We start from the raw sequence: 12544 nt of genomic DNA on the forward strand, positions 1-12544 counted from the left end.
AAGAGCCTAAGTGTCCATCAACGGACGAATGGATCAAGAAGATGTGGTTTATCTATACGATGGAATACTACATGGCAATGAGAAACAATGAAATCTGGCCATGTGTAGCAACATGGATGGACCTTGAGGGTGTTATGCTGAGCGAAATAAGTCAGGCAGAGAAGGACAAATATCATATGTTTGCACGTATAGGAGGATTAGGAGGAACTTAACAGGGGACCATGGAGGAGAAGAAGGGGGGAAATAGTGGGGGAGAGGGAGAGAGGCAAACCATAGAGACTCTTGAATGCTGAGAACAAACTGAGGACTGATGGGTGTGGGGGGAGGGTGGAGATGGTCATGGAGGAGGGCACTTGTGGGGATGAGCATTGGGTGTTATATGGAAACCAACTTGACAATAAACTGTTTGTAAAAATAAATAAATAAATAAAATTTTAAAAAAAGAAAAAGAAAATCAGTTGGCCATAGACACATGTGTTTATGTCTGGACTCTCAAATTTATTTCATGGATTTATATGCCTACCTTATGCCAGTACCTCACTATCTATATTACTGTTACTTTGTCATAAGTTTTGAACTCAGGAAGTGTGTCTTCCAACTTTATTTCTCAAGATCATATTGGCTACTTGGGTCCCTTGCAATTTCATGTGAATCTTAGAATCAGCTTGTCAATTTTAACAAAGAAGCCAGCTGTGATTCTGACAGGAATTGAGTTGAATCTGTAGATTAATTTGGGGAATATTAAGTCTTCCCATCCACTCCTTAAGTTTTGATGTAGCTTCAAAACAAATATCCGTAATTATCTAGAAAGGCTAGTAAGATACTCTTCTGTTTTCCAAATATTTATCTTGTGAGGTTAGATTTTCTTCATTATTTTAGCCAAAATAAGATAGTGAATGTAGAAACATATATGAGAATCCAGCTATCTTCTATTAAGCTAGACATTAAGGAGATTTGTAAAAATGTAAAATTATCCTACTTTTTTTGGTTTATGGAAATATAATTTTTTTCATAAAAATGTTACTATTGTAAAAATAACTAGGTTCCTTCTTATTTTCCATTGGATTAATAAATATTTTAAAAGTCTCCTAGGGGCGCCTGGGTGGCTTAGTCGGTTAAGCGTCCGACTTTCGCTTAGGTCATGATCTCACGGTTCGTGGGTTCGAGCCCCGCGTCGGGCTCTGTGCTGACTGCCGGCTCAGAGCCTGGAGCCTGTTTCAGTCTGTGACTCCCTCTCTCTCTGACCCTCCCCTGCTCACGCTGTCTCTCTCTCTCTCTCCTAGAAAAAAAAAAAGTCTCCTAGCTTAAATTCTAGCATGATAAAAATATCAAAGTCTATATAACCCATCCAACCAAAATCTCTTTGGAATCTTCAATAAGAAGATCCTAAGACCAAAATGTGAACAGCTGGTCTAATTTTTATTGTTGGGTCTGGTCAACTTTCTTGTATATATCCTTTAACAATGACTATCACACAACATATTCTTCAAGTCAATCATAAAAATTGACTTGTAGTTCTTGCAATGTATCAAGCTCTCCAAAACCTCTACGATTTCTCATCTATCAGTACTTCTACCTGGAATGAATGCCCCCATTGCTTTCCCCCACTTTGATATGTCGAAACTCCTTTAAAACTTGACTCCAACTCCGAATTGTCCAGATCTGTCCTCTTTCCATGTGACCAATCTGCTCCACTCCTTAGATTTTTGTTTTATTCTCTATGGATATTGTGAATTCCTGGGAGTAGGAAACTCCATCATATTCATTTTCATATATGCCATTGATACAAAGTAAGTGATCAATTAATGTTTGCTAATATACAGTCCTATAATACTACAGAAAACCAGCATACTTATTAGACACTAGTTCCATAGTCTATGTATTATTGAATGTTTTTTATAAAGAGAATAAACAATTTGATGCACAATTATTTTGAATAAAATTTTCCAGAAAAAAAGGACTACATGAAAATATGGACAATTTTCTAATTTATGAAAAATAATCTTCTGATGTTTTGTTAACTTTGTGGGTTTCAGACCCATTATCATCATCATTCACATATAAACACTAACAGCTTAGATAAAGGTAAATTAGTTTAACTAAAACAGGTTTTCTGAAAAATAAAATTAAGAAGACACTGTATTATTTCCTTAACATATGGGGTTATAGAGCACTAATAACAACTTACCCCTTAACAAAACACATATGATTATTTTGTTCTGATGATTTTTCAGGAAAATTTTATCTCTGTATAGTCAGTCATAAATGTCCTTTTTACGTAGAACTTTTCATTTCCTCAATATTCAGTTACAGTAAAACTGTAAACACATTGTTCAGCTACATGATATTTTGTGAACAATTTCATTGAGACTAAATAAATGCCAAAGATACCATTTTACTATGACTTGTGATTATATAGATTTAGATGTCTTATATTTGAATTTATGGTGGTAAAATGACAACAGGCAATAATGTATACTATACTATAATAAGCCTACGACATGGAAGTTATACTTCTCTTTGGCATGATAATGAGATTCAATGCATTTTCTCCTTTACAAATTTCTGAGAAGTCATTAGGGAAAGTACAGTTTGAATTTTGATGGTGAGAAAGTAACTTCAGAAGATAGTTTTGGAAAGTCAAAGTCTCTAAAGTTCTTATCATCATGCTATGTGGGGGCAGGAAGCAATAAAGCATTTTGATTGGTTGAAAATTGATATCATGTTTCCAGAAAATAGTAGAAAATGCACGTATGATTATGATCCCTAGGAAAAGGAAGATCAACACTGATGAACTGAAGTTCAGAAGAACTCTTATAATAAAATGTAGGAAAAGGGAAAGAATAGAAGATCAATCTAGGAAAAAAAAAAGTAAAATGAGGGGGAGGAAGGAAGAAATCTCAAACTAAAATAAATAACATGAGGTAACAGGTTAGGAATAAAATCACCTACATAAATTTTACACTAAAAGTGAAAGAGATGAATTATCCCCTTATAATAATACACAGATTGTCATTTTGGGAAGTCAAACAACAAACATACTTAAAGCAAGTGATATGTAAAGATTGAAAATATTGGAATAGGCCAAAAGATACACTGAAATTTCAAACAAAAAGAGAACAAGAGTGGTAATACTAATATCAGACACGCAGAATATTAAGTTAAAAGGGGAAAAAAGAATAAACTACAATATGTACTAAGAAAAATATATTCTGAGGTAACTTTTATAATCATATTCATCAAACAATATATCAGCTAACATCACTTATGCAAAACTTACCTAGGAAATAAAAGAGCTAAATTCCATGGAGGAAATCAAAGGGGGTCAAAGGGTACGAACTTCCAGTTATAAAATAAATAAGTCATGGGATGTAATGTGCACCATGGTGACTATAGTTAACAATACTATATTGCATATTTGAAAGTTGCTAAGAGAATAGATCTTAAATGTCTCATCACAAAAAATTTTTTGTAACCATGTATGGTGACAGTTGTGAACTAGATATTATGGTGATCATTTCAGAATATAGACAAACACTGAATCATTACATTGTACACCCAAAACAAATATAATGTTACATGTCCGTTATACCTCAATTAATGTTAATGATGATAATTATAATATGTAATTTGAATCAGCTGGATTCAAAGCTAAGTGTAACATAATTTCTAAAAAAATTACAATTGCAGTATCATTTAAATTAACTAGGCCATTTAATGAATTGACAGATTCCCAGTTTAATTTTATTATAATATCCTAACAACAAAAGGAATAAAAGCAGAAAAATTTATTGGTTAATTCACTATTGGCTATAATTGCAAATGTTTCAAATTAAATTTTAGTGAATTTAGGGGAGAATATTCAATTCACAGTAATCACAAAAAAGTGTAATTTATTTCATCTAGGTTGCCATTGACACCTCTTGGTTTTGGAGATACTAAAATGTGAAAATAACAGGCATGACATCCTAGAACCAATGAAATATATTGTAAAAACCTAGAAATAAGGCTTGAAAAGAACACAAATCTTAAATGTAAAAACCAAAATCTTACTGACCTAGACACATCCTTTAATCGCTTACATCAGCTTATATTTTTAAGTTCCTCAGTAGATTCCAGCATACAACCCAATTGGAGAACTAGTCCCACTAAAGGTGAAGCAAAAGAAGGGGATATAATTAGCTTCATTTTTGTATATTTTTATAGTTAAATGTGTCACTGAAACAAGAATTATTATATTGAATTAGAAAATAGAATCTTCTTTTTAGCTTCAATATTATGTGAAAAGAACCAACTTGGAGCTATTAGTAACATTGGATCAGTGATTGGACAATCTAAAGTAACAGATAAGCCTGAGTTGCCTGGATGGCTCAGTCCGTTAAGCATTTGACTTTGGCTCAGATCATGATCTCATAGTTGGTGAGCTCAAGCCCCACCTTGGGCTCTGTGCTGACAGCTCAGAGCCTAGAATCTGCTTTGGATTCTGTGTCTCCTTTCTCTATCCCTCTCCTGCTCATTCTCTCTCTCTCTCTCTCTCTCTCTCTCAAAAATGAATATTTAAAAAGTTTTAAGAATAAGATAGCAGGTAAGGGAAGGAACAAGAAGGCAAATGAATATTATCTATACCATGGAATACTACATGGCAATGAGAAACAATGAAATCTGGCCATGTGTAGCAACGTGGATGGACCTTGAGGGTGTTATGCTGAGCGAAATAAGTCAGGCAGAGAAGGACAAATACCATATGATTGCACATATAGGAGGATTAGGAGGAACTTAATNCTTAATCTGCATGTGAAGAACAAGGGCTACTCTAACTCGTTTTTATCAAAATTGAAAATAAAAGAATGGAGTTGCTTATAGTATAGGCCCTAACCCTCCATTGATTGGAATACAATAATGAATTATAAGATCCTTTTTCAAAAGAGAATGAAAGAGGATGTTACGCTAAAAATGTGGAGGAAAAGGATTCCAGAGGAATAAAGGAGAGATAAGAGAGCAACTTGAGGAGGACAGAGAAAAGGAAAATGCGCTATGTTCTATGCTTTAATTATTCGTTGCTTTTAGACTGTTGGCTAGATTAATAAATAATTCTTGAGAGCAAGCTTGGAATTATACTTATGCACAATAGAGAATAGAGAGTAGTCTACATGAAATTATTTTGAGGATGCCACCAGACCGCCCTTAAAATATTTTCTTTTTTGAATATTTTTTTAATGTTTATTTGTTTTTGAGAACGAGAGAGATCATGAGCAGGAGAGGAGCAGAGAGAGAGGGAAACACAGAATCTGAAGCAGCCTCCAGGCTGAGAGCTGTCAACACAAGACTGACACGGGGCTCGAACCCAGGAGCAGTGAGATCATGACCTGAGCCAAAGTCGGAAGCTTACTGACTGAGCCACCCAGGCGCCCCTAAAATATTTTCTTTATATACTTCATAATGTCTGAAATACTTTTCACAGAAAAAAAAAAAAGCACTCTTGATTTCATAATTAATTAGAGGCAAATAGTATAATGCACATATTTGGAAAGATTAAATATTACATAAAATTCACATAAATTCTAATACAGTAATATGTGATCTTTTGATAATTATAGGGAGGGGCTTTCTGTGATGAAGAATGGAAAGAGGGACCACAACAGATTGTCATAAGGCCAAAGGAGGAAATTGGTGAAAAAAACCCTCATGATTTTGTACAGAGCAGGCCCTACTTGAAATCCTCGAGTTCTACAGCATGCTGAGTGCTACCGTGAAGTCGAAAGTCTCTTACTCTTTTAATTCTCTTATACTTGTATGGAGTATTTGAAAATAATATAATGAAATTAAAGGTCAGTAATGGCTCTAAGGTACTGAGGGTCTCTCCATGAACCTCTGTTATCTCTTCCGTGACACACAGAACTCACACATTTTGGCATTTTGGCATGGAATACACTCAACTACCTTAGTGGGGAGCTGAAAAGCACACAGAACATGGGAAATGGAAACCACTTGGGCTCTTTATTGACAGTAAATTTGTTTCCAGATCCTCTCTAGAGACAACAGCGGGTGATGTATTTTATCACTGGCTTTCAGGAGGCACACTGCTGAGAGAGAACATAATACATGCTCTTCAAGCTACTGACAGTAATATGGGAGGAACTTGCTGGCCTGAGATATAGCAGTTATGCTTTAAAGCCATATTTCTTCACCTTTTTAAAAAAATGTTTATTTATTTGGGAGAGAGGGAAAGAATGAATGCGAATGAGTGAGAGAAGGGCAGAGAGAAAGGGAGACAGGATCCCAAGCAGTTTCTGTCCTGTTAGGGCTTGAACCTACCGACCACAAGATCATGCCAGAGCTGAACTCAGACACTTAACTGACTGAGCCACCCAGGTGCCCCTTTACCTTTTTTGAAATTAGTATTATTTTTTTTTATGTTTTTTATTTATTTCTAGGAGAGAGAGAGAGACAGCGTGAGCAGGGGAGGGTCAGAGAGAGAGGGAGTCACAGACCGAAACAGGCTCCAGGCTCCGAGCTGGCAGTCAGCACAGAGCCCGACGCGGGGCTCGAACCCACGAACCGCGAGATCATGACCTAAGCGAAAGTCGGACGCTTAACCGACTAAGCCACCCAGGCGCCCCGAAATTAGTATTATTACCCTTTAGACATTTGTTCCCTATTTCCCATAACATTTTAATACCAGAGTTGTACTTATATTTGTATGTATACTGTATGCATATCTGTGATTTACACACAGAAAGAGTAAGTTGGTTTTTCCTCCCGAAGAACCAATTTCTGCCCCATTGAGGAAGATATTGCTCCCATTGAGAATGTTTATTTTAAAGTAATAACATTGAATGTTATTATTGCACCAAGTAGCTTACATTCCTTTTATCCTAATTTGTAAAACTAGAATAGGCCATTAAAATGTATTTACATCCTGAAAAACAAGAAGACTCAACACCATATTTGTGAAACTACTGTGGAGAAATCATTTAAATTAAGCAATTAAGGCGAATGACTCAATTGGAGTTTTTCTGGCATGAAGTCAATTGCTGGGATGCTTTCACATCCTTCCCATTACTGGAACTTGAAACAAAATGTCTTATGCCTTTAATAATCTACATATAATTAGTAAGATTTGTATTGAAATAGTTCATACTCTTATCATCTATCATGTTTAGAATAAAGAATTGGAATTTCACAGAATCATAGTAAACCAGAGGCAATTCTACATCCAGGCTGAGATTGCATGGTGTTTGCCTGTTTAACCAAATATCCTTAAATGTTTTCCATAGTTACATTTATTGTATATGCATTTTTTAAAATAACATCAAGCAAAATGCTTTATACAACTTCTTGCATGTGTGTGCAAACACACATATAGAAATTTTCTGTCCTCTCTTAATAAATCATCTTATTCTTTGAAATAACAAGTCTTGCTTCCAGTCCCATAAAATGGTTTGTACCCTTTACAATGTAGAGAAACAAGCTCTTATCCACACTTTTGCTTGGGAAGGAAAGAAGTGGGAAGCCTGTCTCTTCTGGCCAGTGCTCCTCACCCTGTTCATTTATAATGTGTCTCTCACCAGCCCAAAGGTGAAAATACACAGCTTTCTGCCTTCATAATATATTCCCTCTGGCTTTTCAAGCAGACTAGAAATCAGTTGGATATGCAGTGCCCATACTGATGAAAAATTCTCAAGTTACCTGAAACTTTCAAGGGAAGAAATCTGAAATGCGAATCAATGATTTCATCAATTTTTCAAACTGCTGTCTACTAATCGAGTCAAAGCAAGTACTCTAACGTACCTGCTAGGTAATGAAGGTAGTAAAGCAAGGAACTCAGGCAAGCGTGGTGGCAAGTCCAGCCACCACTCATTAGCTTGGTGACCTTGGAAAAGTTTGCTTCATTTTCGTAGGCTTTGATGCTAATTTTATACAACTGAGATAATAGTACCAACCTCAAAGGATGTCTGTGAGGATTGCAGAGCAGAAGTGACCAGGAAAATATCCTACACACTGTAAGCATTTAAAAAGTAGTTGCTATTTATAGCAATAATACTTTCCTATTTCTCCTGGTTCTTCTTTGATTATCCCCAAAATCACCTAGCACAGCACCTTGTACATAAATACACAGTAAATACATGTGTTAATGAATTTATGACACAAATATATACAACTCCTTAGAATATGTATACCTAAATTAAATACCTTCTTTCTTCTTCTAATTTTCTGCTTTAAAGACAAAAATCACAATTGTCACTGTACCTGGAATATCAACAGCATTTTCACAGAGCCAAAACAAGCAAACCTAAAATTTGTATGAAATGACAAAAGACCCCGAGGAGCCAAAAAGCAACCTTGATAAAGCAAAGCAAAGCTGGAGGCATCACAATTCTAGACTTCAACTTATATTATAAAGCTTTAGTTACCAACATGATATGGTACTGGCACAAAAATAGATACCTAGATCAATAGAACAGAAAAGAAAACCCAGAAATGAATCCACAGCTGTCTGTTTAATTAATCTTTAACAAAGCAGGAAAGAATATGCAATGGGAAAAAAGTCTCTTCAACAAATGGTGTTGGGAAAACTGGACAGTAAGATGTAAAAAAAGAAATGAAACTGGAAAACCGGGCAGCAAGATGTAAAAGAATGAAACTGGCTCACTTTCTTACACAAAATGCAAAAATAAATTCAAAATGGGTTGAAGACCTAAATATGAGACTTAAAACCATAGAAATCCTAGAGGAGAACATAGGCAGAAACCTCTTAGATATTGGCCATAGCAATTTCTTTCTAGATAGATCTTCTGAGGCAAAGAAAACAAAGCAAAACTGAACTATTGGGACTTGCTCAAAATTAAAAGCTTCTGCACAGAGAAGGAAGCAATCAACAAAACTAAAAGGTAACCTACAGAACTCACAAATATGCAAATTACATATCTGATAAAAGATTAGTACAAAACTCAACATCCAAAAAATGAATAATTCAATTAAAAATGGGCAGAAAACATGAATGACATTTTTCCAAAGAAGACATACACGTGAAAAGATGCTCTACATCACTCATCATCAGGGAAATACAAATCAAAACTACAATGAAATATCACCCGCATCTATCAGAATGTCTAAAATCAACAAAACAAGGAATGACAGGTGATTGAGAGAATGTGGAGAAAAAGGAACATGGGTGCACTGTTGGTGGGAATGCAAACTGGTGCAGCCAGTCTGGAAAACAGTATGGAGTTTCCTCAAAAAGTTAAAAATAGAAATATCCTATGACCCAGCAATTGCAACACTAGGTATTTACCCAAAGAATACAAAAATACTAATTCAAAGGGACACATGCACCTCAATATTTATGGCAGCATTATCTGTAATAGCCAAATTATGGGAACAGCCCAAGTGTCCATTGACTATATTACTCAGCCTTAAAAAAAAAAAAAAATGGAATCTTGCTATTTGCAATAAGATGGTTGGAGCTAGAGAGTATTATGCCAAGCAAAATAAGTCAGTCAGAAAAAGAGAAATTACACATAATTTTATTCATATGTGGAATTTAAAGAACAAAACAAATGAGCAAAGGGGAAAAAAACAAAGAGAGAGGCAAACCAAGAAAGAGACTCTTAACTATAGAGAACAAACTGATGGTTACTAGAGGGGAGGAGTGTGGGGGGATGGGTAGAACAAGTGATGGGAATTAAGGAGTGTACTTGCTGTGATGAGCACCGTGTGCTATGGAAGTGTTGAATCATCATATCATACATCTGAAACTAATATTGCACTGTATGTTAATTAACTGGAATTTAAATAAAAACTTAGAAAGGAATAATTAGCTTTAGAAGAGCTTCTAAAATTAACAGAAAAAAATCGATGACCCAATTAAAATAAGTAAGGATATTAAGTAACCATTCATCAAAGAAGGAAACATAAAATATCTTTTAAATATGAAAATATTTTTATCCTCGTTAATAAGTTATAGTCCATCTATACAATGGTAGCTCTATATAATTAATGAAACCAATTTCTAAGATAAATTGTTATTTTTTGGAAGTTTCAAGTTTTTATTTAAATTTCAGTTAGTTAACATACAGTGTAATATTAATTTCAGGTGTAGAATTTAGTGATTCATCACTTACATACAACACCCAGTGGTCATCCCAACCAGTGCCCTCCTTAATACCCATCTATTATTATATTTAAAAAAACAAGTTTAAGAAGTTATAATATCTAGATAAAAACGGATATGTGTGGACAGTATCTATGTGCGCATTCGCTTGTATATGCATAGATTATCTAGAGAGATATATAAGTTATCTATAACATGTTGCCACTAGCTGGGGGTTGAAATGGATACTGAGAAGAGATGATGTCTTTTCACTGTAAACTGTTTCATATTTTCTGGATCTTGTACCATATGCATTTATGAATTATTTTTTAAATGATTATATAAAGCCAACTATTTTCATAATGACTATGACTTTATGTATTCATTTACATCATTTTTAATACTTCTTAGAATTCCATCACAAATACACAGTAATTTACATAATTGTTTCTCTATTGATAAAACTTTTTTCTGATTTTTGATATGGAAGATTTCATATGCATGTATATACTATTTTTCTTCCATATGCATGTTTCAGCTAAGCTTGTATGCTCACTGGTATCCTTTACATATTTCTTTCTCTAATATTTTCCATTCCATTGACCCCACATCCCTGCCCCAACTTCTTCTCAATGATTTTAAGTCCAATTTGTCTTCCATAGCTTATGTTCCTTTTCATCCCTAACATTTTTCTTTTATTTATTCTTATATATTTATTGCCTCTCTATGCCTATTTTGCTTCACCAATAAAATAGAAGTACCAATATCAAATTTGAGAGAATATTTGTGAGCATTAAATGAAATTAATGTGGAGAAATGTTATGTGATTAAGCACTAAAAATATTAATTATCGTATTCATATTTTGTTATGTAATACTTTGTTTTTTGTTGTAATTATTTCCTGTTATTATTTGTTATATTAGTATCCACATTATATTATTTATCATTTTGTGTACCTCTTAGCTGCATAAATATGCCTTTTTACTAGATTGTCAGGGATCTAAAGAAGGATTTGCTGATCATCTGTGTATCTCCCACCAGCACATAGAATGCACACCTTACACATAAGAGATCAATATCAACAGTGTTGATAGGGCAGTAAATGCTGTTACATGATTGAGTCTAATATTAGGATTTGAATTATTAACTGTTCTTGAAGAATTTTAAAATTGAGAGATCAGAGTATAAATGATAGTGCATAACTTATATACATGCTACATTAAGACAAAAGCTCCACCAAAGGGGACATCCCTCTTGCCGTGGTACTCCCCAGTCTACCACCACCTCCTGTAAATATAATCTTGGAACAGGCTGTGGAATCTACTATAAAACACAGCTCAAATCACTACTCTAATAGACCTGTAAACCTCTCAGACCCAATTCATTACATTCTTTCTGACTTTACACGATCGATTTCCTCTATAGACTTTGCTTCACCTGCTGTCCTGCATGTAACTAATCATTTACATGGCTTTTCTTCTATCGTATGATGATATGTGTGTGTTTTAAGGTATTTTTAACATAATAATATTTGTAATGAAATTTGTGATAACAAGAATATATCCAAAGATGATATATTACCATCAAGTATAGAGTTGAAAAGAAAAAGAATTACATTGTATCTACTAAATATGGTTCACTCAATATCTGTTTGTGGTGCCATTAGTTACTACCTACCAGCTGGTGTTCAACCATGATCAGCAAATTTGTAGATTGTATTCCTGATGCTACTTTTATTTTCCACATAATGGTATATGAACTTAGCTGACATTGGCTGTGCTGGTCAGAATCAATTAGCACATTAGAACATTGCTGAGCATGGCAAATGTTTTTCTCAACTCCTTTGCTTTTTTGTCTCTAAAATTTAAAAGAACCATTATGTGGTTTTTTAATAATAAAATAAAATAATTCTTTTCAGTAACCCCAGCCCCAATATCTTGATTTTCAGATCACTGATGGGTCTTAATGCATATAAAACTTAGATAAGACCCAAAGAAACAGATAAAATAGTTGTGTCTATGCATTATAATTTATTAAAATTTACTTACTAATACAATATTTACATGTATAATTTATATATTCTGGATTATAGGTGTTGAAATTGGTGAAAAAGTTTAGCTAAGAAAAAAGAATAATTGTAAGGTATAGATTATTTGAACAGGTACATTAATTTTGGTTAACATAAGAAATGGATTCTCAATTATATGGTCATATTCAACTAAACACTGAGCTGTATGTATTAGGGCAGGATGTTGACAAATTAGCTCTTAAAAGTATTTTTGATGTGTTGGATTCTCTCCATGTAACTCTTCTTCTAGGCTCTGCACTAAAAATTTCAATGAATTGCATTCCTGGGCTTATCTACTCTCTGGCTTATGTTCAGATCTGGTTAAAAAAAAAAAAAAACAAACACTGGAAAGAAATGAGAGGAAAAAAGGAGATAGATTTCTT

Source organism: Crocuta crocuta, unplaced genomic scaffold (genome assembly GCF_008692635.1).
Source record: "Crocuta crocuta isolate KB4526 unplaced genomic scaffold, BGI_CrCroc_1.0 scaffold417, whole genome shotgun sequence".
In the NCBI taxonomy this organism is placed as follows: Eukaryota; Metazoa; Chordata; class Mammalia; order Carnivora; family Hyaenidae; genus Crocuta; species Crocuta crocuta.